Genomic DNA, 23,729 nt, shown 5'->3' on the forward strand with positions numbered 1-23,729 from the left:
GGATGTGTGTGATGTCCTTAGGTTAGTTAGGTTTAATTAGTTCTAAGTTCTAGGCGACTGATGACCTCAGAAGTTAAGTCGCACAGTGCTCAGAGCCATTTCTCTACCTCTTAAAAGTTCTCCATTTTCTTCCACCTGAACGCAGTTTTTGTTAATGTCGCTGTACCTGCCTCCTTTTATTAAAATAGCTTCGAAGCTTCTACGTCACTTAAGGAATTGATACGCAGACAGTAGTTTCTGGACGTCACACCCCTCCAGATATCTTCAGCAATATTTGCGGAGAGGTGTACACAGCCCAATTTAAAAAACAAAAGGATATTAAGGAAGCGAAAAATCACAGAGATTCATTGAAGAAAATATAAACGATTGATGACACGTGAGCAGCCTATAACAGTTTAATTCATCCCTTCTATCTTGGCTACAGAAAAGCGAATACAAATGCATGACAGTTAAGTATTAGTGATAAGAAATCATTACCACCTTTCACACTAGTTACTCGCTGTGATGTCGTCGGTAACGGGGAAATGTGAAGAGTACAACATAGTGTAATATGTATTCCGTGCAGGGTACGCTAGTGTAGAGTACATGTGTTAACTCTTAGGAGAATAGTCTCCTTTCACTCATATACCGAAAGAGCCGACGAAAAAAGAAGAGGGATAAGAAAATAAACTAAAAGTAACACTGAAAAATCACACCACTACTAATACATGGAGGAAACTTGATCTAGTTCAGTTGCGGTTATACTTCAAAAACTGTATAATATTAGCAATAAACTCTTACATGAGCAAATTCAGTGCAAGATGAGAAGTCTAGAGACAAGGGAGGATAAACCAGGGCAAGATGCAAACGTTTATGATAAGTACCGAGTTAACTGTTGTTGTTGTTGCTGTTGTTGTGGTTGCTGTTGTTGTGGTCTTCAGTTCGATGCCTCGTTTGATGCAACCCTCCAAGCTACTCTGTCTCGTGCAAGCCTCTTCATTTCCAAACACCCGTTAAATAACTGCTGCACCCCATATGCTAAACTTACGATTCCTCGATATCTCGTAATATTTCCTACCAACAGATGCCACCAGTTAGTCAAGTTGTTGCATAAATTTCTTTGTTCCTCAATTTAGCATTTCTCTGTAGCACCTCATTTCAAACGTTTCTGTTCTCTAGCTAAGCTGCTTACATTTTGTACGAGGCTGTACTCCATACATATACCTCCATAAAATGTCTCATTTGCTAAGCTGATTCTCTCGGCATCAACTGACTTAATTCGACTACATTCCATTACACTCGTCTGGCATTTGTTGATGTCTATTTTATATCCTCCTTTCAACACATTGTCCGTTCCTCTCAACTGCTCGTCCAAGACCTATACTGTCCCAGCAGACTACACTATTTTTATTTCTTCTCTCTGAACTTTAATTCCTTCTCCAAATTTTGTCTTTAATTTCCTTTACTGCTTGCTCAATGTACAGATTTAATAACATCGTGGGTAGGCAACAATCCTGTCTCAAAAAAATGGTTCAAATGGCTCTCAGCACTATGGGACTCAACATCTTAGGTCATAAGTCCCCTAGAACTTAGAACTACTTAAACCTAGCTAACCTAAGGACATCGCACACACCCATGCCCGAGGCAGGATTCGAACCTGTGACCGTAGCAGTCCCGCGGTTCCGGACTGCAGCGCCAGAACCGCACGGCCACCGCGGCCGGCAATCCTGTCTCACTTACTGCTTCCCATTCATGTCCTCAGGCTGTTGCAACAGCCGTCTGATTTCTGTAAAAGTTCTAAATAGTTTCATAGAGCGTATTCCAGTGAACATTGCCAAAACCTTCTTCTAAGTCTACACAGGCTTTAAACGTGCTTTTGCCTTTTTAAGTTATCTTCTAATCTAAGTAGTTGGCTCAATAGTGCCTGGCGTGTTTCTACATTTTTTTGCAGTCTAAACTGATAGCCCTCAATGCTGGCAGTTTTTTTCCATTCTTCTCTAAACTATTCGTGTCGGTATTTGAACCATGGCAGTTATTTAATGTTTACACTTGTAAGCAGATACTTTCTTTAGAAAGAGAATTATTACATTTCTCTAAGTCTGAGGATGTTTCATTTGCTCATACATTTTGCACCGAAGTGGAATTGTTTCGTCAAGACTGGTCTCACAAGGATGCCAGCAGCTTTGAGAGAGTGTCGTCCACTCCACTTAGGTCTGTCAGTGCTCTATCAAACTCTCCTCGCAGTATCGCATCTTCCACCACATCTTCATCCACTTCCTCTTCCCTTTATACAATATTACCTTCAGTTTCCTTGTATAAACCTTCCATATATTACATCCACATTTAGCTTCCCTTCTTTGCTTAGAACTGGTTTTCCATCTGGGCTCTTGATTTTCATAGAGTTGCTGTTTTTCCTCCAAAGCACTGATTAATTATCCTTTCCCTTAGTAAGCCGCGTGTGGTAGCCGCGCGGTCTAAGGCGCCGAGCCACGGTCCGTGCGGCTGCCACCCGTCCGAGGTTCGAGTCCTCCCTAGCGCGTGGGTGTGCGTGTTGTCCGTAGCGTAAGTTAGATTAATTAGTGTCTAGGCTTAGGGACCGATGACCTCTGTAGTTTGCTCCCATAAAACCTTACCACAAATTTCCAAATTTCCTCAGGCTACACGTCTACATCAGTGCATTTATCCTCTACCCAGTTTAAAATTTCAGTCAGTCTCGTCCCTCAGACGCCAGTATCCCCTTTTTTGCTAAAGTAAAAAGGGATTTAAATACCACGCTTCTGACCCGTATGATTATGTCAGCTTAACGTGAAAGAAATGACCCTGGAATGGAAAACGCTATTATGACTACCATATACGTGAAACATTTGAAGTGAAAACGGGAGTAAGACAAGGAGATGGCCGCTTATAAATTATGTTTAATCATATCCTGGAGAAGGTTATCCAATAACGGGAGAAGAAAATGAGTCCACAGAATAGCTCAAACGTTATCATATTAGGTTAGCATAAGTTGGACTTTCGCATACGACCTAGTATTTTTCGCTCAGAATCTTGCCATTGGTACCAAACAAATTGAAGGCCTAAGCGAAATTGCACGGAAGACAGAATTATAAATTTCTTTTGAAAAGATGCATTACGTGATCAGAGATGCAAAAAAAGAAGAAAGGAAGTTAAAATACCCACGAGAGTTTTTCACCCCATTTATCAACGGATAGTAACAGTCGAAGAAAGAGCCTGAAAGACTCAGATGACGTTTAGAATATTCCAGAACACCTACAAAGAAAAATCCCTAACTTATCAGTACAGTGCGGTATCTAACTGGAATACTCATACGCAAGAGAAAAAGAGAGAGATGGTTGCCATTAAGGTGTGTGAGGAACAGAGAAAGAGAAGAAATTCCTCAGGTAGTTCTTGGGAACAAAGAAAGTAAACAGCAGAGGAGGTTACTTTTAATTTGAAATGGAACAACGACTTATAAAAAAAATTTGAAAACATCTCAATTACAAACCCTAAGTCATGAGATGTGACCTCTCAGACAGTGCGAAAATTTTCGAACTCACCCTCCAAGGTCAGTTCTTGTAGGATACTTCCGTTCTGCCCACTACCCGCCTTAAATCGACAGCCCTACAATGTCTTACTGTCGACTGTATCATGGCCTCCCTTGTTTGTTATTGACAGTTGCTGTTCCCATGTGTTGGGTTCAAAAAATGGCTCTGAGCACTATGGTACTTAACTTCTGAGGTCATGAGTCCCCTAGAACTTAGAACTACTTAAACCTAACTAACCTAAGAACGTCACACACATCCATGCCCGAGGCAGGATTCGAACCTGCGACCGAAGTGGTCGCGCGGATCCAGACTGTAGCGCCTAACAGCGCTCGGCCACACTAGTCGGCCCATGTGACAGGATTTGCTGGACTGCGTCCCGTGAGCTATGAAGTTGTTTTCTTCGATATAGTAGAAAAATTGTTCGAAGGAACGTGTGAGTTTTAACGATCCAAAGTTTGATGAAACTATTAGTCAGTGGATAGAGAAACATGTCAAAGATATAGATAAAGAAAAAGAGGGACATTCAGAGGAAGAATTTCAGACCAATGGTGATGGGGACCTTCCTATTCCTCGAATAAAATAGTTAAAATGTTAGTAAAAATCAAATATTTTCTGAGTTGTGCTAAAGAAAAATGTAGATCCCATCACTGAACGTCAGTTTTGCAAACTTTCTGTTAAACGTTTCGGGTGTAATTTTTATGTGCAAGTTTAAACTCTGGAGTTTACTTTTACGTGGAAATTTACTCGCTACAGAGATACTGTAATTTTTCAGAACGTCAACGTAATTTCTCTTACAGTTAGTTTACGTGTACAATTCAAGAAAATCACACAAAAATATGCTATTTTATGTGAGAAAAAATAAAATACTGCACGCTTTATTTAGTGCCACATAATTAGTACTGAGTAGTTAAACAACATTAAATAATTGTAAATATAAATGTTATATAAGTTATGGAATTCAACTGTAGGGATCTGAGAGACCACGCCCAATTGTATGTATCACAGAAAAGTCACCTTGTGAATGAATGTTTAAAGAAAGAAAGGCTGACGTTCTACGGAAACATCAAAATAATGAAACCAGAAAAGCTTTGAATAGCACATTGACCTACCAAGAGAACAGAAAGACTATATCCATAAGTGCCGAGAGTCGAAGAAGCACATCGGGTTTAGGAAGTGTAGAATACCTAAAACTGGTTTCGGACACAGAGAGAGAGGTTCAGTGCAATAATAGCGGTAGTAGTAGATTGTTAGACGAGAAAGCAAGAATAAGACGAAGAGTGTTCTCGGAAGACTGGTGAGCAAGAGTGAGTGAGATAATGTTTGAATACTGTCTAAACTTAAAAGAACTCAAGAAGTAAAATCTATCGTGTAACTGCACTCCGTTGGTTGCTGAAATGGTCAAACAACAAAATAATAAAGCGAAATGGACATGTATAGGTCAAAGCGAAATGGACATGTATAGGTCAGGTTGAATATCAAGATGTGAGACGAAGATGAAGCCAGCTCGTTTGTGGGTACACACCGCTGAAAATTATGCAGAAGCAGCAAAGCCTGGTGGAGACCGTTCTTCGGATGCTGGAGGATGCAGAAGGAGTAAGTAGTCCTAAATCATAAAAAACAAGTACTGTAAAAAATTCGTAACTTCCAATTTCTTTCATGTTGAAACTAACGGGTGAGTTGTAATGGTCGATTAATCAGCAATGTTAAATAGGTTGAGGGGATATCGACGCAAATCCCTATAGCTTGTCTCCTCCTTGAAACACGCTGATATAACTTTGTACTGCATGTTAATACCATAAAACTTCATGTTAATACCATACTTCTTGTAATTTTGTTATATCTTAATAGCAAGGAATCAAATAGTGAAGTTTAATAATGCAAAGTTGCTACCGCTTACAGCTCTGCCACAGTGGTGTGGTGTGTTCCCTTTTCTTTTACCTGTATTTCGCCGCCTTCTGTAGCTCCCATCCATACCACCTCGCTGTCGGGCATCATGAACAGCTGAGCGAGCAGGTGGCGCGATCGGGCGGGCAGCACGGTAAACTCTGTCTCGTCGTCTGCCGTTCTGTTTCCGGCGGTGTCCACCAGTAGCCAGTGGCGCTGGATGCCGAACATGCGCCGCGCTGATGCCTGTGGCGGCAGGGAAATGAAGGGTCGCTGTTAGCACTTATGCTTCGCCTGAGGTATTTAGCCAAATGAGGAAACTACTTCGGAGTAAACAACTCTACTGTACTTAGCCATTAATTTTCCAGGAAATCCCGATGAATAGGTATACAACCCCACTCGCGTCTATAAGAGCCAACATACAGTACTTGATTGTATACATCACGGAACACATACACTGAAAACATTCGCGTAAGTAGGACACCAATAACCGAGGACGTTATACTGAAAAGATAAAACAAAGAACTAGTCACTTCGTGACAACTGAGAATTATCGACACTGCTGGTTTGCAAAAACCCCACAGTTTCTTGTTTGTCAGGATTGACAGTGCAAAAACAGATCAACAGAGATACGTTAATGAGAGACTTGTAACAAGTTTTTCATTAAAACCCGAATTTATTTGTGAAAACGAATTGCAGCGACAAACTGAATTCGTATTTTACCGACATGATTCTATAATAATACACTATGATGCAGTGCTCGTGGGAAACACCGACGACAGACAATACTTGGGTTCTGATTGCTGTTGTAATGAAAGCTAGAAGGGGATTATCCTCCTGCCTGCGTGCTAAATCGCTTATTTTTAGTTATTAACCAATACATATTTTGAAAGTGGATGTATATCTATGTATGTGTTTGCCGTTGAGGTGGAGATGAAAAAGCAGCGCAGCCCATGACGTCAAATAACCGGATTAAGTCCATCCAATATTAGAAAATGAGATGCCATTAACTTCAGACCTTCCTAAGAGCCCTTTTCACGCTGATATCCCACCACCAAATGATGAAAGAGAAAATGACCTATCAATTTTTACTCCTTTACTACTAACGCTATTTGCAAGAAATTTAGCAGACAGTATTCACATATACCATTGAATATACATGCAAAAATGTATCACTTTACGTAGTTCTGGAGATATAGCGGCATATATACTGAGATGTGTTAAAAACTGTCGCTTGGTACATGACATTCAAATTTATTACTCCGTTACTTCTAACTCATTCACAACAGATATCCCTTACAGTGCTCAAATATACCACTAAATGTAACTGCAAAATTATATCGTTGTACGGTACTTACTGCAAGAGATATGTCGCTATAAACATTCAACTGGATGGAAACGAAACTGCAGGCAACATTCGTTGGAGGTACAGGTGAAATAAAAGTACTAATGAACTGCACTCCGCCCGAACAGTCCATGAAGGCCTAACGGTACCGACCGGCCGCCGTGCCATCCTCAGCCCATAGGTGTCCCTGGATGTGGGTATAGAGGGGCATGTAGTCCGCACACCGATCTTCCGGCCGTATGTCATTTTACGATACCGGAGCCCCTATTTCTCAATCAAGTAGCTCCTAAGTTTGTCTCACAAGGACTGAGTGCACACCTGTTGCCAACGGCACTAAGCAGACCGAATGATCACCCATCCAGGTGCTACCCCGCCCGACAGCGCTTAACTTCGGTGACCTTACAAGAACCGGTGTTACTACTGCGACAAGGCTGTTGGCATAGGAGTACACATATGTGAGATATATGAAACATACAGGGTGGTCCATTGATAGCGATCGGGCCAAATATCTCACGAAATAAGCATCAAACGAAAAAACTGCAAACAGCGAAACTCGTCTAGCTTGAAGGGGGATACCAGATGGCGCTATGGTTGGCCAACTAGATAGCACTGCCATAGGTCGAAAGGATATCAACTGCATCTTTTAAAATAGGAACCCCCATATTTATTACATATTCGTGTAGTACGTACATAAATATGAATGTTTTAGTTGGGCCACATTCTTCGCTTTGTGATAAATGGCGCTGCAATATCACAAACGTATAAGTACGTGGTATCTACATCTACATCTACATTTATACTCCACAAGCCACCCAACGGTGTGTGGCGGAGGGCACTTTACGTGCCACTGTCATTACCTCCCTTTCCTGTTCCAGTCGCGTATGGTTCGCGGGAAGAACGACTGTCTGAAAGCCTCCGTGCGCGCTCTAATCTCTCTAATTTTACATTTGTGATCTCCTCGGGAGGTATAAGTAGGGGGAAGCAATATATTCGATACCTCATCCAGAAACGCACCCTCTCGAAACCTGGCGAGCAAGCTACACCACGATGCAGAGCGCCTCTCTTGCAGAGTCTGCCACTTGAGTTTGTTAAACATCTCCGTAACACTATCACGGTTACCAAATAACCCTGTGACGAAACGCGCCGCTCTTCTTTGGATCTTCTCTATCTCCTCCGTCAACCCGATCTTGTACGGATCCCACACTGATGAGCAATACTCAAGTATAGGTCGAACGAGTGTTTGGTAAGCCACCTCCTTTGTTGATGGACTACATTTTCTAAGAACTCTCCCAAAGAATCTCAACCTGGTACCCGCCTTACCAACAATTAATTTTATATGATCATTCCACTTCAAATCGTTCCACACGCATACTCCCAGATACTTTACAGAAGTAACTGCTACCAGTGTTTGTTCCGCTATCATATAATCATACAATAAAGGATCCTTCTTTCTATGTATTCGCAATACATTACATTTGTCTATGTTAAGGGTCAGTTGCCACTCCCTGCACCAAGTGCCTATCCACTGCAGATCTTCCTGCATTTTGCTACAATTTTCTAATGCTGCAACTTCTCTGTATACTACAGCATCATCCGCAAAAAGCTGCATGGAACTTCCGACACTATCTACTAGGTCATTTATATATATTGTGAAAAGCAATGGTCCCATAACACTCCCCTGTGGCACGCCAGAGGTTACTTTAACGTCTGTAGACGTCTCTCCATTGATAACAACATGCTGTGTTCTGTTTGCTAAAAACTCTTCAATCCAGCCACACCGCTGGTCTGATATTCCGTAGGCTCTTACTTTGTTTATCAGGCGACAGTGCGGAACTGTATCGAACGCCTTCCGGAAGTCAAGAAAAATAGCATCTACCTGGGAGCCTGTATCTAATATTTTCTGGGTCTCATGAACAAATAAAGCGCGTTAGGTCTCACACGATCGCTGTTTCCGGAATCCATGTTGATTCCTACATAGTAGATTCTGGGTTTCCAAAAACGACATGATGCTCGAGCAAAAAACATGTTCTAAAATTCTACAATAGATCGACATCAGAAATATAGGTCTATTGTTTTGCGCATCTGCTCGACGACCCTTATTGAAGACTGGGACTACCTGTGCTCTTTTCCAATCATTTGGAACCTTCCGTTCCTCTAGAGACTTGCGGTGCACAGCTGTTAGAAGGGGGGCAAGTTCTTTCGCGTACTCTGTGTAGAATCGAATTGGTATCCCGTCAGGTCCAGTGGACTTTCCTCTGTTGAGTGATTCCAGTTGCTTTTCTATTCCTTGGACACTTATTTCGATGTCAGCCATTTTTCGTAACATTCCGCCAGCGAGGACGGTATTTGCTTCGTGATACATTACCCGTCTACCCGAGGGGAGGCCCTAGCCACACGACATTTCCATTCTTACCCGTGTTATAATGGACCGTTTACCAATTGCAGAAAAGGTCGATATCGTTTTGATGTATAGCTGTTGTGATCAAAATTCCCAACGGGCGTGTGCTACGTATGCTGCTCGGTATCCTGGGCAACATCATCCAAGTGTCCAGACCGTTCGCTGGATAAGAAAACGGGAAGGAAGTGTCCAGCCGCATGTGAAACGTCAACCACGACCTGCAACAAATGATAATGCCCAAGTGGGTGCTTCAGCTCCTGTCGTGTCTAACCCGCACATCAGTAGCAGACAAATTGCGCGAGAATCAGGAATCTCAAAATCGTCGGTGTTGAGAATGCTACATCAACATCGATTGCACCCGTACCATATTTCTATGCACCAGGAATTGCATGGCGACGACTTTGGACGTCGTGTACAGTTCTGCCACTGGGCACAAGAGAAATTACGGGACGATGATATAATTCGTGCACGCTTTCTATTTAGCGACTAAGCGTCATTCACCAACAGCGGTAACGTAAACCAGCATAATATGCACTATTGGGAAAAAGAAAATAAACGATGGCTGCGACAAGTGGAACATCAGCGACCTTGGCGGGTTAATGTATGGTGTGGCATTATGGGAGGAAGGATAATTGGCCCCCATTTAATCAATGGCAATCTAAATGGTGCAATGTATGCCGATTTCCTACGTAATGTTCTACCGATATTACTACAAGATGTTTCACTACATGATAGAATGGCGATGTACTTCCAACATGATGGACGTGCGGCACATAGCTCGCGTGCGTTTGAAGCGGTATTGAATAGCATATTTCATGATAGGTGGATTGGTCGTCGAAGCACCATACCATGGCCCACACGTTCACCAGATCTGACGTCCCCGGATTTCATTCTGTGGGGAAAGTTGAAGGATATTAGCTATCGTGATCCACCGACAACGCCTGACAACATGCGTCAGCGCATTGTCAATGCATGTGCGAACATTGCGGAAGGCGAACTACTCGCTGTTGAGAGGAATGTCGTTACACGTATTGCCAAATGCAATGAGACTGACGGACATCATTTTGAGATTTTATTGCATTAATGTGGTATTTACAGGTAATCACGCTGTAACAGCATGCGTTCTCAGAAATGATAAGTGCACAAAGGTACATGTATCTCATTGGAACAACCGAAATAAAATGTTCAAACGTACCTACTTTCTGTATTTTAATTTAAAAAACCTACCTGTTACCAACTGTTCGTCTAAAATTGTGAGCCACATGTTTGTGACTATTATAGCGCCATCTATCACAAAGCGAAAAAATTGGTCCAACTAAAACATTCATATTTCTTTGCGTACTACACGAATATGTAATAAAATGGGGGTTCCTATTTACAACAAAACCAGTTGATATCCGTTTGACCTATGACAGCGCCATCTAGTGGGCCCCTTCAAGCTAGACAAGTTTCGTTCTTTGTAGTTTTTTCGTGTGTCGCTTATTTCGTGAGGTATTTGGACCGATCACGATCAATGGACCATCCTGTATATATGAAATATATGTGAAATTTGGAAAAGCTATTCCTAAACCCGTAGATCCACTTAAACCAAATGTGGTGCACGTAATACTTACGAACAGGAAAAAAGTGATGTGTTTGTAGAAAAGATTGTAAAATGTGCTCTCAACAAGTATGTGCCTAGTAAGTAGATTAAGAACAAAAAAGAACCACCATGGTTTAACAACTAAATTAGAAAAATGTTCTAGAAGCAAAGGCTGGAGGACTCTCAATTCAAAACAGAGTGCTTAAATGACGACAGATAAAAGTTAGTAGAGATTCGCCCGTCTGTGGAAATATCTATGAGCGAAGCATACAAAAGCTACCTCGGCCACAAGGTGTGGCCGAGAACCCGAGAAAATTATGGTTCCACCTAAAGTCGCTAAGCGGATCTAAGGCTTCAATCCAGACGCTCGTTGACCAGTCTGGTGTGAAAGCTGAAGACAGCGGAACGAAAGTCGAAGTTTGAAATTCTTCGTTTAAGAAATCGATGAGGCAGAAGAACCGTACAAACATACCGTCATTTGACCATCGCACAGAGTCCCGAATGGACGTCATGGTAATGAACATCCCTGGGTACAGAAAAAAAAATCAGAGTTGAAAACAAATAAGTCAGCAGGTCCGGAGGGAATCGCAATTCGATTTTACGAAGAGTACTCTCAAGGCATTGTCTTTTGCCTCCCCCCCATGAACCATGTACCTTGCCGTTGGTGAGGAGGCTTGCGTGCCTCAGTGATACAGATGGCCGTACCGTAGGTGCAACCACAACGGAGGGGTATCTGTTGAGAGGCCAGACAAACGTGTGGTTCCTGAAGAGGGGCAGCAGCCTTTTCAATAGTTGCAAGGGCAACAGTCTGGATGATTGACTGATCTGGCCTTGTAACACTAACCAAAACGGCCTTGCTGTGCTAGTACTGAGAACGGCTGAAAGCAAGGGGAAACTACAGCCGTAATTTTTCCCCAGGGCATGTAGCTTTACTGTATGGTTAAATGATGATGGCGTCCTCTTGGGTAAAATATTCCGGAGGTAAAATAGTCCCCCATTCGAATCTCCGGGCGGGGACTACTCAGGAGGATGTCGTTATCAGGAGAAAGAAAACTGGAGTTCTACGGATCGGAGCGTGGAATGTCAGATCCCTTAATTGGGCAGGTAGGTTAGAAAATTTAAAAAGAGAAATGGATAAGTTAAAGTTAGATATAGTGGGAATTAGTGAAGTTCGGTGGCAGGAGAAACGAGACGTTTGGTCAGGTGAATACAGGGTTGTAAATACAAAATCAAATAGGGGTAATGCAGGAGTAGGTTTAATGATGAATAAAAAAACAGGAGTGCGGGTAAGCTACTACAAACAGCATAGTGAACACATTATTGTGGCTAAGAGAGACACGAAGCCCACGTCTACTACAATAGTACAAGTTTATATGCCAACTAGGACCTGACAATATAGGTAGAGAAGCAATCTTCTTCAGATTTGTTATCTTCTTACTCGTACCTGGTGCTGGAACAGTACCATAGGTGCCAGCAATATTGACCAACTGTTTGTAGACCAGCATTAGTCTGCGACGGCGATATCCAAAACGGCGACCCATTGTTGAACACTGCTATTCATATAATGAATGCGCGAAGTTGCATCAGCAGCTATTTATAGCTCAAGATACAACCGCACGCTGCTTGGTCGCCTGTAAAGAGTCGTTAACACGCTGTGGCGGAGTCTGCAGGCCTGTGTTAAAGCGTTATCTACTGTGTGTTAACGGCTGCAGTAGAACTCGGCCACACAGCCTTAGTCTTTTTAAAGGCTGAGCGGGCCGTTGATAAGACGATTGCGTAACCACATGCAAGCATATCTACTGTGAGAGGCCCCTGAGGGGGGGCCAGGGAGCAGGATACTGAGTGAGGTGTGGTGCTACAAAAGAATAAAATCGCTTCTCGGCTTTTGGCAAGATCAATGTGTAGTATTTATTAATGATAATATATCATACAATCACCAACAAATTTACAATCTTCCATATTAGATGTAACACTTATTTTCGACCAAATATAAATTTTTTCATCGGAATTAATCTTACGCCTTGTCCTACAATTAAGAGACAATGGACCATAAGGTACTAGATAGGATCCTTCACTTAATACAATAATTTCGGCCAAGATACAAGCGCACGCTGCTTGGTCGCCTGTGCAGAGTCGTTAACACCCTGTGGCGGAGTCTGCAGGCCTGTGTTAAAGCGTTATCTACTGTGTGTTAACGGCTGCAGTAGAACTCGGCCACACAGCCTTAGTCTTTTTAAAGGCTGAGCGGGCCGTTGATAAGACGATTACGTAACCACATGCAAGCATATCTACTGTGAGAGGCCCCTGAGGGGGCCACAGCCTGTTAACGACTCTGTACAGGCGACCAAGCAGCGTGCGCTTGTATCTTGAGCTATAAATAGCTGCTGATGCAACTTCGCGCATTCATTATATGAATAGCATTGTTTAACAATGGGTCGCCGTTTTGGATATCGCCGTCGCAGACGAATGCTGGTCTACAAACAATTGGTCAATATTGCTGGCACCTATGGTACTGTTCCAGCACCAGGTACGAGTAAGAAGATAACAAATCTGAAGAAGATTGCTTCTTTACCTGTATTGTCAGGTCCTAATTACTTTTTAGGACTTAAATTGAATTTTTCTATTTCAAAAGCGTCTGATTCAAGTACTATAGGTAATGGTTGGATTACTTTTGCTGTTGTTGTCTGTCATGACGCTTCAAGGACTGGATTGGAAAGTTTTACATCACGTGAAGTTTTGGCATTTCGTACTGTACATTTGGCCGAAATTATTGTATTAAGTGAAGGATCCTATCTAGTACCTTATGGTCCATTGTCTCTTAATTGTAGGACAAGGCGTAAGATTAATTCCGATGAAGATTGCTTCTTTACCTATATTGTATGTATGATGAGATAAAAGAAATTATTCAGGTAGTGAAGGGAGACGAAAATTTAATAGTCATGGGTGACTGGAATTCGAGAGTAGGAAAAGGAAGAGAAGGAAACATAGTAGGTGAATATGGATTGGGGTTAAGAAATGACAGAGGAAGCCGTCTGGTAGAATTTTGCACAGAGCATAATTTAATCATAGCTAACACTTGGCTCAAGAATCATAAAAGAAGGTTGTATACATGGAAGAATCCTGGAGTTACTAGTAGGTATCAGATAGATTATACAATGGTAACAGAGAGATTTAGTAACCAGGTTTTAAATTGTAAGACATTTCCAGGAGCAGATGTGGACTCTGACCACAATCTATTGGTTATGAACTGTAGATTAAAACTGAAGAAACTGCAAAAAGGTGGGAATTTAAGGAGATGGGACCTGGATAACCTGCCTAACCAGAGGATGTAAAGAGTTTCAGGGAGAGCATAAGGGAACAATTGACAGGTATGGGGGAAAGAAATACAGTAGAAGAAGAATGAGTAGCTCTGAGGGATGAAGTAGTGAAGGGAGCAGAGGATCAAGTAGGTAAAAAGATGAGGGCTAGTAGAAATCCTTGGGTAACAGAAGAAATATTGAATTTAATTGATGAAAGGAGAAAATATAAAAATGCAGTAAATAAAACAGGCAAAAAGGAATACAAACGTCTCAAAAATGAGATCGACAGGAAGTGCAAAATGGCTAAGCAGGGATGGAATCCCAGGTTTAAGCAAAGAGGGGAAAGCAGAAAGGTGCAAGGAGTAGACAGAGGGTCTATACAAAGGCGATGTACTTGAGGACAATATTACAGAAATGGAAGAGGATGTAGATGAAGATGAAATGGGAGATACGATACTGCGTGAAGAGTTTGACAGGGCAATGATAGACCTGAGTCGAAACAAGGCCCCAGGAGTACACAACATTCCATTAGAACTACTGACGGCCTTGGGAGAGCCAGTCCTGACAAAACTCTACCATCTGGTGAGCAAGATGTATGAGACAGGCGAAATACCCTCAGACTTCAAGAAGAATATAATAATTCCAATCCCAAAGAAAGCAGGTGTTGACAGATGCGAAAATTACCGAACTATCAGTTTAATAAGTCACAGCTGCAAAATACTAAGGCGAATTCTTTACAAAAGATTGGAAAACTGGTAGAAGCCGACCTCAGGGAAGATCAGTTTGGATTCCGTAGAAATGTTGGAACACGTGAGGCAATACTGACCTTACGACTTATCTTAGAAGAAAGATTAAGGAAAGGCAAACCTACGTTTCTACCATTTGTAGACTTGGAGAAAGCTTTTGACTATGTTGACTGGAATACTCTCTCTCAAATTCTAAAGGTGGCAGGGGTAAAATACAGGGAGCGAAAGGCTATTTACAATTTGTGCAGAAACCAGATGGCAGTTATAAGAGTCGAGGGGCACGAAAGGGAAGCAGTGGTTGGGAAGGGAGTGAGACAAGGTTGTAGCCTCTCCCCGATGTTATTCAATCTGTATATTGAGCAAGCAGTAAAGTAAACAAATGAAAAGTTCGGAGTAGGTATTAAAATCCATAGAGAAGCAATAAAAACTTTGAGGTTTGCCGATGACATTGTAATTCTGTCAGAGACGGCAAGGGACTTGGAAGAGCAGTCGAACGGAATGGACAGTGTCTTGAAAGGAGGATATAAGATGAACATCAACAAAAGCAAAACGAGGATAATGGAATGTAGTCGACTTAAATCGGGTGATGCTGCGGGAATTAGATTAGGAAATGAGACACTTAAAGTAGTAAAGGAGTTCTGCTATTTGGGGAGCAAAATAACTGATGATGGTCGAAGTAGAGAGGATATAAAATGTAGACTGGCAATGGCAAGGAAAGCGTTTCTGAAGAAGAGAAATTTGTTTACGTCGAGTATTGATTTATGTGTCAGGAAGTCATTTCTGAAAGTATTTGTATGGAGTGTAGCCATGTATGGAAGTGAAACATGGACGATAAATAGTTCGGACAAGAAAAGAATAGAAGCTTTCGAATTGTGGTGCTACAGAAGAATGCTGATGATTAGATGAGTAGATCACATAACTAATGAGGAGGTATTGAATAGAATTGGGGAGAAGAGGAGTTTGTGGCACAACTTGACTAGAAGAACGGATCGGTTGGTAGGACATGTTCTGAGGCATCAGGGGATCACAAATTTAGCATTGGAGGGCCGTGTGCAGAGTTGAAATCGTAGAGGGAGACCAAGAGATGAATACACTAAGTAGATTTAGAGGGATGTAGGTTGCAGTGAGTACTGGGAGATGAAGAAGCTTGCACAGGATAGAGTAGCATGGAGAGTTGCATCAAACCAGTCTCAGGACTGAAGACCACAACAACAACTCTCAAGGCATTGGAACTTAATTAGTTTTTATTCATCGCGTATCTTTTGCCTAGTACAAAGTTTCAAAAGGGTTGGAAAAAAGCGCAGATGACTCTTTTATATAATTAAGGTAAGAAACAAAACGAACACGCAGAATTACGTATCTGATCCTTTCATCGGCTTGCCGCACAATTCTAGGATATATTCTGTGTTGGAATACAGTAAATATCCATTAAACCGAAAAGTGTATGTCCACGAGTCAGTACGCTTTTAGAAAGCAACGCTCGCGTGAAACTTAGCTTGCGATTTCTTGACTTGAAATACTGCGAACAATGGTTGAAAGGCAACAGGCAGGTTCCATCTTTCTCGAGCTCCTACTATCATTTGACTTGTTACCCCACCGCAGATTGCTAATGAAGGTACGAGCACACGGAACAAGTTCCCAGCTATGTGAGTAGCTCGCAGATTTGTTAAGAAACAGAACCCAGCGTATTGTCCTAGACGGCGAGTGTTCATCAAAGGCAGAAGAATCGTCATTAGTACGCCAGGAACATATGATAGAAGTGCTATTATTTTCTACATACATAAACGATCTGGCCGACAGGCTGGGCAGCATTCTGCGGCTGTTTGCAGATGGTGCTGTGCTGTACGGAAAAGTGTAAGCTGAGTGACTGTAAGAGGGTACAAGATGACTTAGGCAAAAATTCTAGTAGGTGTCCTTGAACCGCAGCTACCTACAAATGTAGAAAAATGTAAGTTAATGCAGACGATCAGGCAAAAGAAACCAGCAATAATCCGATGCAGTATTAGTAATTTCCTAACTCACAGAGTCGTGTCGTTGAAATATCTGGACGTAATGTTTCAAAGTGATATGAAATGGAATGGGCATGTAACGACTGTGCTAGGGGAGGTGAATTTTCGACTTCGGTTCATTGGGAGAATTTTAGTTAAGTATGGTTCATGTCCAAGGCAGGTCGCTTGTAGAACGCTAGTGCGACGTGTTATTGAGTATTGGTCGAGTGCTGTAGATTCGCACCAGGTAGGATTAAATAAAAACATCGAAGCAATTCAGAAGCGGGCTGCTAGATGATTTACCAGTAGGTGCGAAAACACACAGGTATTGCGGAGATGCTTTGGGTACTGAAATGGGATCCCTGAACGGAAGGCGACGTTCTTTTCGATGAACACTATTGAGAAAATTTAGAGAACTGGCATTTGAAGCTGATGGAAATATGATTCTCCTATCTCCAACATACATTTCGTGTAAGGACCATGAAGATAAGATACGAGAAATTAGGGCTCATATTGAGGCATACAGACGATCGATTTCCCCTCGCTCTTTGTGCGAGTAGAACGTGTAAGGAAACAACTACTTGTGGCACATGTTACCCTCCGCCACGCTCTGTACGGTAACTTGCGGAGTATCTCTGTCGATGAAGATCAAGAAGCAGCAGCCCCTTTTGCTGTGGCTGTGAAACGACATAGAGGTAAGAGAGGAGGAGGGTCTGAGGGGAATGAATGAATAGAAACGTAAGAAGAGGAGATGGATATTGACAGGGGTGAGAAGAACAGTGAGAAGGGGGGGGGGGGGGGGGGAAGGAGAAGGGAAGGAAGTGGGGGACATGGACACAGAGAGAGGATAGGAGGAGACGAATGGAGAAAGGAAATAGGAAGAAATGGACAGAAAAAAGGAGGAGTAGGAGATGGGCAGAGAGAAGGGAAAGGAAGAGACAGAGAGGACAGGAGGAGCTCTACAGAGGACGGGGGGGGGGGGGGCGTGGGGACGGATGGGGAACATAGAGAGTGGGTGAGTATACGCATGGGAGGATATACATGGGGAGATAGGGGACGAAGAGATGAACAAAGAGAAGGAGAAGATGGACTAACAAAAGATTGGAGCAAATCTATTTCCAGGCAACACTGTGTACTCAGCTAATAGTAGTACCGAGCGAGGTGGCCCAGTAGTTAGCAAACTGGACTCACATTCGGGAGGACGACGGTTCAGTCCCGCGCCCAGCCATCCGGATTTAGGTTTTCCGTGATTTCCCCCTCCGGGGAAATGCCGGGATGGCTCCTTTCAAAGGGCACGGCCGACTTCCTTCCCCATTCTTCCCTAATCCGATGAGACCGATGACCCCGCTGTCTGGTCTCCTCCCCCAAAACAACCCAACCCAGCTCAGCTAATAGTAACTAAATCGATGTTCAGATATAGTACTGTAGTACTATGACGTTATTGGAACAGAATTTAAATTTAGATAAACATAAACTTAGTGATCTGCGAGCAAAGCTGATTATATTTCGAAGAATGTTTAATTTGTCTTAACATATATTAGTAATAAGTATTCTACAGTTATAAAGTGATTAACGACTGAGTTTTGAAAAATGAGATCAGTCAGCGATTTATCGTGTGGTCTTTACATGTGTAGCATGATTACGTAACTTTTTACGTTTCAGAATATGTTTATAATTTGAAAGAAGATAAACTAGGTGACATCTCTCCGCACTACCGATTTCACTGTTTCACAGTAATTCCATAAAAACCAATCACTGAAAGCATCAAACTCGTTATGTATGTCCTTCCTCTTTGCAGGGACAAAACATCGTATGAATATGTCAGGTTGGTGGAACTGTTAGAACTTTACTGTCTTGTTGTGATGTGGCAAGACATGACTAGGACCTTAACACGTCCTGATACTCGAGCACAAATGGAGACAGTGACTTGCTATCTATGGTAACGCAGAAAAGGAAAAAGCACACTAATTACTTACACATGAGCTATTTACTAGCCACATGTTTAATTCCTAATCTAGTGATGGAAGAATAACCAAAGAAATTAATATGAGGTTACAGACGGGAGGCAATAGCTACCAAACAATAAAACACCTGATTTGGAATAAGGAAGTTTCTGAAAAAGCAAAACTCCTTATGTATAAGAGTTATTACTGCCCTATTGTCACCTATGGAGGAGAAACATGGACAGTGACAGAAAGGGACTGGAGCAGACTGCAAGAAGGAGAAATGAAATTTCTCAGAGCAGTTAAGGGAAAAACAAGATTGGACAGAGTAAGGAATGTAGGTATTAGAAAGGACCGTCATCAAGAAAGTATGAGAGAAGACATTGAAAAAAAAGAGATTAAAATGGTACGAGCATATTAAGAGGATGCGTGGGCAGAAACTCCCCAAAATTATGAACGAAATAAAGATGAATGGAAAAAGGCCTAGAGGACCCCCAAGAACAGGGTGGAAAACGGGAGTGAGAATGTCTGTGGAAAGGAGAGGTGTGACCTGGCAGCAAGTGGAGGAAGAAAAGTGGTGGGAGGACCGAGCCAAATGGAGAGGACTCGTCAGCACCCAGACCCGGCAGTAGGTGGAGCGGGGTCCGGATGTAAATAGATAGATAGATTTTTAATTCCTCGTTATCAAAAAGTGTACTATTTCATTTCGTCATACATGCCCTTCCTAGATGGTAAAAATGTGAACTAGTGGATTTTGTAGTATCATGTTTCCCAAAACTTTTCGCTTCACTTGATGGTCAGAATGAAATTTGTTAATGAAAATACTATTATGTGGGATATCTTATCATTATCGCGTCTGGTTTCTTTTTTCTATTCTCTTCTAAAAATGTTATGGGCAAAATAAGTGAATCCTGTAACGCTATTTTCTTCGAAATTGATATACTTCCTCTGCCAGGTATGTACATCTATTGTCTAAAGAACATTTAACTAACAGAGGCAATGCAGTGCAAAGTGTAAGTAGGCTGTTTAGGTTTTCTTATTGGTAACGCCACCTCTGTATGAAAATCACTGGCTGTGCTGTGTGAAGTCTGTGGCTAGTTAGCATTGTTGTCTGCCATTGTAGTGTTGGGCAGCGGCAGCTGGATGTGAACAGCGCGTAGCGTTGCGCAGTTGGAGGTGAGCCGCCAGCAGTGGTGGATGTGGGGAGAGAGATGGCGGAGTTTTGAAATTTGTCATGAACTGCTATATATATTATGACTATTATGGTAAATACATTGTTTGTTCTCTATCAAAATCTTTCATTTGCTAACTATGCCTATCAGTAGTTAGTGCCTTCAGTAGTTTGAATCTTTTATTTAGCTGGCAGTAGTGGCGCTCGCTGTATTGCTGTAGCTAGAGCAACGAAGATTTTTGTGAGGTAAGTGATTTGTGAAAGATATTGGTTAATGTTAGTAGGGGCCATTCTTTTGTAGGGATTTCTGAAAGTCAGATTGCGTTGCGCTAAAAAAAATATTGTGTGTCAGTTTAAGGACAGTCGTGTATAATTCTTCAAAGGGGACGTTTCAAAAGAAGCTGGTTTACAAACATAATTCTACACTAAACGGAAACCTTCACTTACATCATTCCACTTCTGTACAGCGCCAGAAGGGCCATTTCACGTGGGTCTGAAGCTTTTTAACGAACTGACTAAGAACTTGTAACCCCGAACGATATAAAGCTCCTTAACACCACGTCATAGTCTTATCTACAATGCCACTGCTTCTATCATTAAGTACATGGTCTTGTACAATACGACCTCTTGTTCCATTTCCTAACATTGTTTGCCTCTTTTGAATGTACAGGGCGTGGCAAGTAAAAGTGGCCAAGGCGGCAGGATACGACTGGACGTGAAGGTGTGCATGTAACTACACCCCGTGACGGGCACATAATGTGTACGCCCGCCACGTGATACACACCGGTTCAGAGCGCGTTCGGGCTGTGTCAGTGTGATTGGAGCAGGGCAAAGAGAACGATGGTACTCTCAGTGGAGCAGCAGGTGTTCGTTGTGGAAAGTTACGTGACGACAGAGTTATTAGAAAGTGTGGTCAGTTGTTTGCCGATAAGTTGAATGTTGTCAAAGTGCCAGTAAAGAGTACCGCGCAACGCTTACTCCGAAAAAGGCGTCAGAGAGGATCTGCTTGAACAAGTCAAAAGACATTCCGAAACGTTACCACACACCAGAATATGTGTTCGCAGGTAACCAAAAAATGCTTCAGAGGCTTACAAAATCAGCCCGACGCATGTCGCAAGAGATGGTTCAAATGGCTCTGAGCACTACGGGACTTAACATCTGAGGTCATCAGTCCCCTAGAACTTAGAACTACTTAAACCTAACTAACCAAAGGACGACACACGCATCCATGCCCGAGGCAGGATTCGAACCTGCGACCGTAGCGGTCGCGCGGTTCCGGACTGAAGCGCCTAGAACCGCTCGGCCACACCGGCCGGCTGTCGCAAGAGACCGTTATATCACGGCGATCACGCTCACGAATACTCCACCTGCACCTGTTCTGCGGGCCATTTGTATCTGCCCCACCCGGTACAAGGTCACTGATGAGTATACAGATTAGGTATATTACGTGACTTACCCGACACGTAGGCGTTTGTGTATACGACTCTGGAGTGAGCTGCACACTGTATCCAATGGTCACAGGGTCCTTTTCCGTCGTGTTACATCACACAAACTGTCACATAACAGATACCTCCGGTGAAGCGAAGCAATTTAAATCACCTAATGAACGGAAATCTCCCGATCCAAACTGCATACCAGCTAGATTTCTTTCAGAGTATGCTAATACAATAGCTGCATACTTCGCCTCTAGATACACGTAGTACAGGACAGTCAAGCCTACAGCAAGTGAGCACCTGCAGTGAGTGAGGGAGGCACGTGTAGTGTGCAAAAGGAAAGTCTCTGTGAAAGAACAAGTGCACAGACGAAGAGAACAGGAAAATGAGAAAACCACGTAGGATGCCTACTTTGAACCGGTGGAAAAAATGTTTCAAATGGCTCTGAGCACTATGGGACTTAACATCTTTGGTCATCAGTCCCCTAGAACTACTTAAACCTAACTAACCTAAGGACATCACACAACACCCAGTCATCACGAAGCAGAGAAAATCCCTGACCCCGCTGGGAATCGAATCCGGGAACCCGGGCGCGGGAAGCGAGAACGCTACCGCACGACCACGAGCTGTGGACTGAACAGGTGGAGCAAATTTATTTGCAGCCATAATGAAGACATTCAGTTTCGGAAATTTTCTTATCTACATGATAGTCATTACTGAAGTTTCGTATTATCGGTACGAATAGTTTCGTTTAGAATATTCACGTGTTTTCTCCTATCTGAAAGACGATGTGGTTCGAAATCCCGCTGTCGAATCTCGCTGAAATGTGTTTATGTTGTTTGCTATTTCATCTCAGCTAAATCCCGAATCTCTACGCTTTTGACAGGTCCGCAGCTGGCGTACTGTCTGTATGAATTTCACGTCGACAATCAATTTCTAAACCAGTGTCGCAGGCCGGTGTGGCCGAGCGGTTCTAGGCGCTTTAGTCTGGAACCGCGCTACCGCTACGGTCCCAGGTTCGAATCCTGCCTCGGGCACGGCTGTGTGTGATGCCCTTAGGTTAGTTAGGTTTAAAGTAGTTCTAGGGGACTGATGACCACAGATGTTAAGTCCCATAGTGCTCAGAGTCATTTGATTTTTCTAAACCAATGTCTCAGGCTAGTTACGCTTAAGTAAGCAATTTTCTACCATTTTAAGGCTGATGTACACTAACGTCTGTAAGTAGTGGCTATGTGTATGTGTGAGCCAGTGAGTTAAGCATAAAGTACGCAAATAATGAGACAGACAGAAACCTATTGGTATTTTAAAGTGTTTCGTAATTTCGAGAAGGTCGCTACTTTTGCTACACACCTACAGGCTTGCAGCCGTCGAGCAGAAACTGAAATTAGAAGTTCTGTGCCGATAGTTTTGATAGTTTAATAAACGCTGCAGCAAGTTATCCGTACTGAAATGAACATTTAGGCTGTGGCGTTTCTGTTCTTTCTTCTTTGCCATGGTTGTTTTTGTTTTGGTCTTCAGTCCTGAGACTGGTTTGATGCAGCTCTTCATACTACTCTATCCTGTGCAAGCTTCTTCATCTCCCAGTACCTACTGCAGCATACATCCTTCTGAATCTGCTTAGTGTACTCACCTCTTGGTCTCCCTCTACGATTTTTACCCTCCACGCTGCCCTCCAGTACTAAATTGGTGATCCCTTGATGCCTCAGAACATGTCCTACCAACCGATCCCTTTTTCTAGTCAAGTTGTGCCACAAACTCCTCCCCAATTCTATTCAATACCTCCTCATTAGTTATGTGATCTACCCATCTAATCTTCAGCATTATTCTGTAGCACCACATTTCGAAAGCTTCTATTCTCTTCTTGTCTAAACTAATTATCGTCCACGTTTCACTTCCATACATGGCTACACTCCGTACAAATACTTTCAGAAACGACTTCCTAACACTTAAATCAATACTCGATGTTGAGAAATTTCTCTTCTTCAGAAACGCTTTACTTGCCTTTGCCAGTCAACATTTTATATCCTCTCTACTTCGACCATCATCAGTTATTTTGCTCCCCAAATAGCAGGACTCCTTTACTACTTTAAGTGTCTCATTTCCTAATCTAATTCCCTCAGCTACATTCCATTATCCATGTTTTGCTTTTGTTGGTACCCCACGTAAATAACGTTCAGGAATAACCGTTGCTTGGGCTTGACCAGTACTAAGAGTGAAGAGAGAAAAATTGGCGACGCACCTTGGTGAGCAGCAACTCTCCGCCGGGACACGCGACGTCGACCAGCACGCCGCTACGGTAGGGGCCGGTCGCCTCTAGCGACGCCAGCGCCGCGGCGTGGCCGCCGCCAGACCTAGGCTCAGCCTCCAGGAGCGGCACCCTGGACGCGCGCAGGCCGCGATCCCACAGCGTGCGCAG

This window comes from Schistocerca serialis, chromosome 1 (assembly GCF_023864345.2).
Source record: "Schistocerca serialis cubense isolate TAMUIC-IGC-003099 chromosome 1, iqSchSeri2.2, whole genome shotgun sequence".
NCBI lineage: Eukaryota > Metazoa > Arthropoda > Insecta > Orthoptera > Acrididae > Schistocerca > Schistocerca serialis.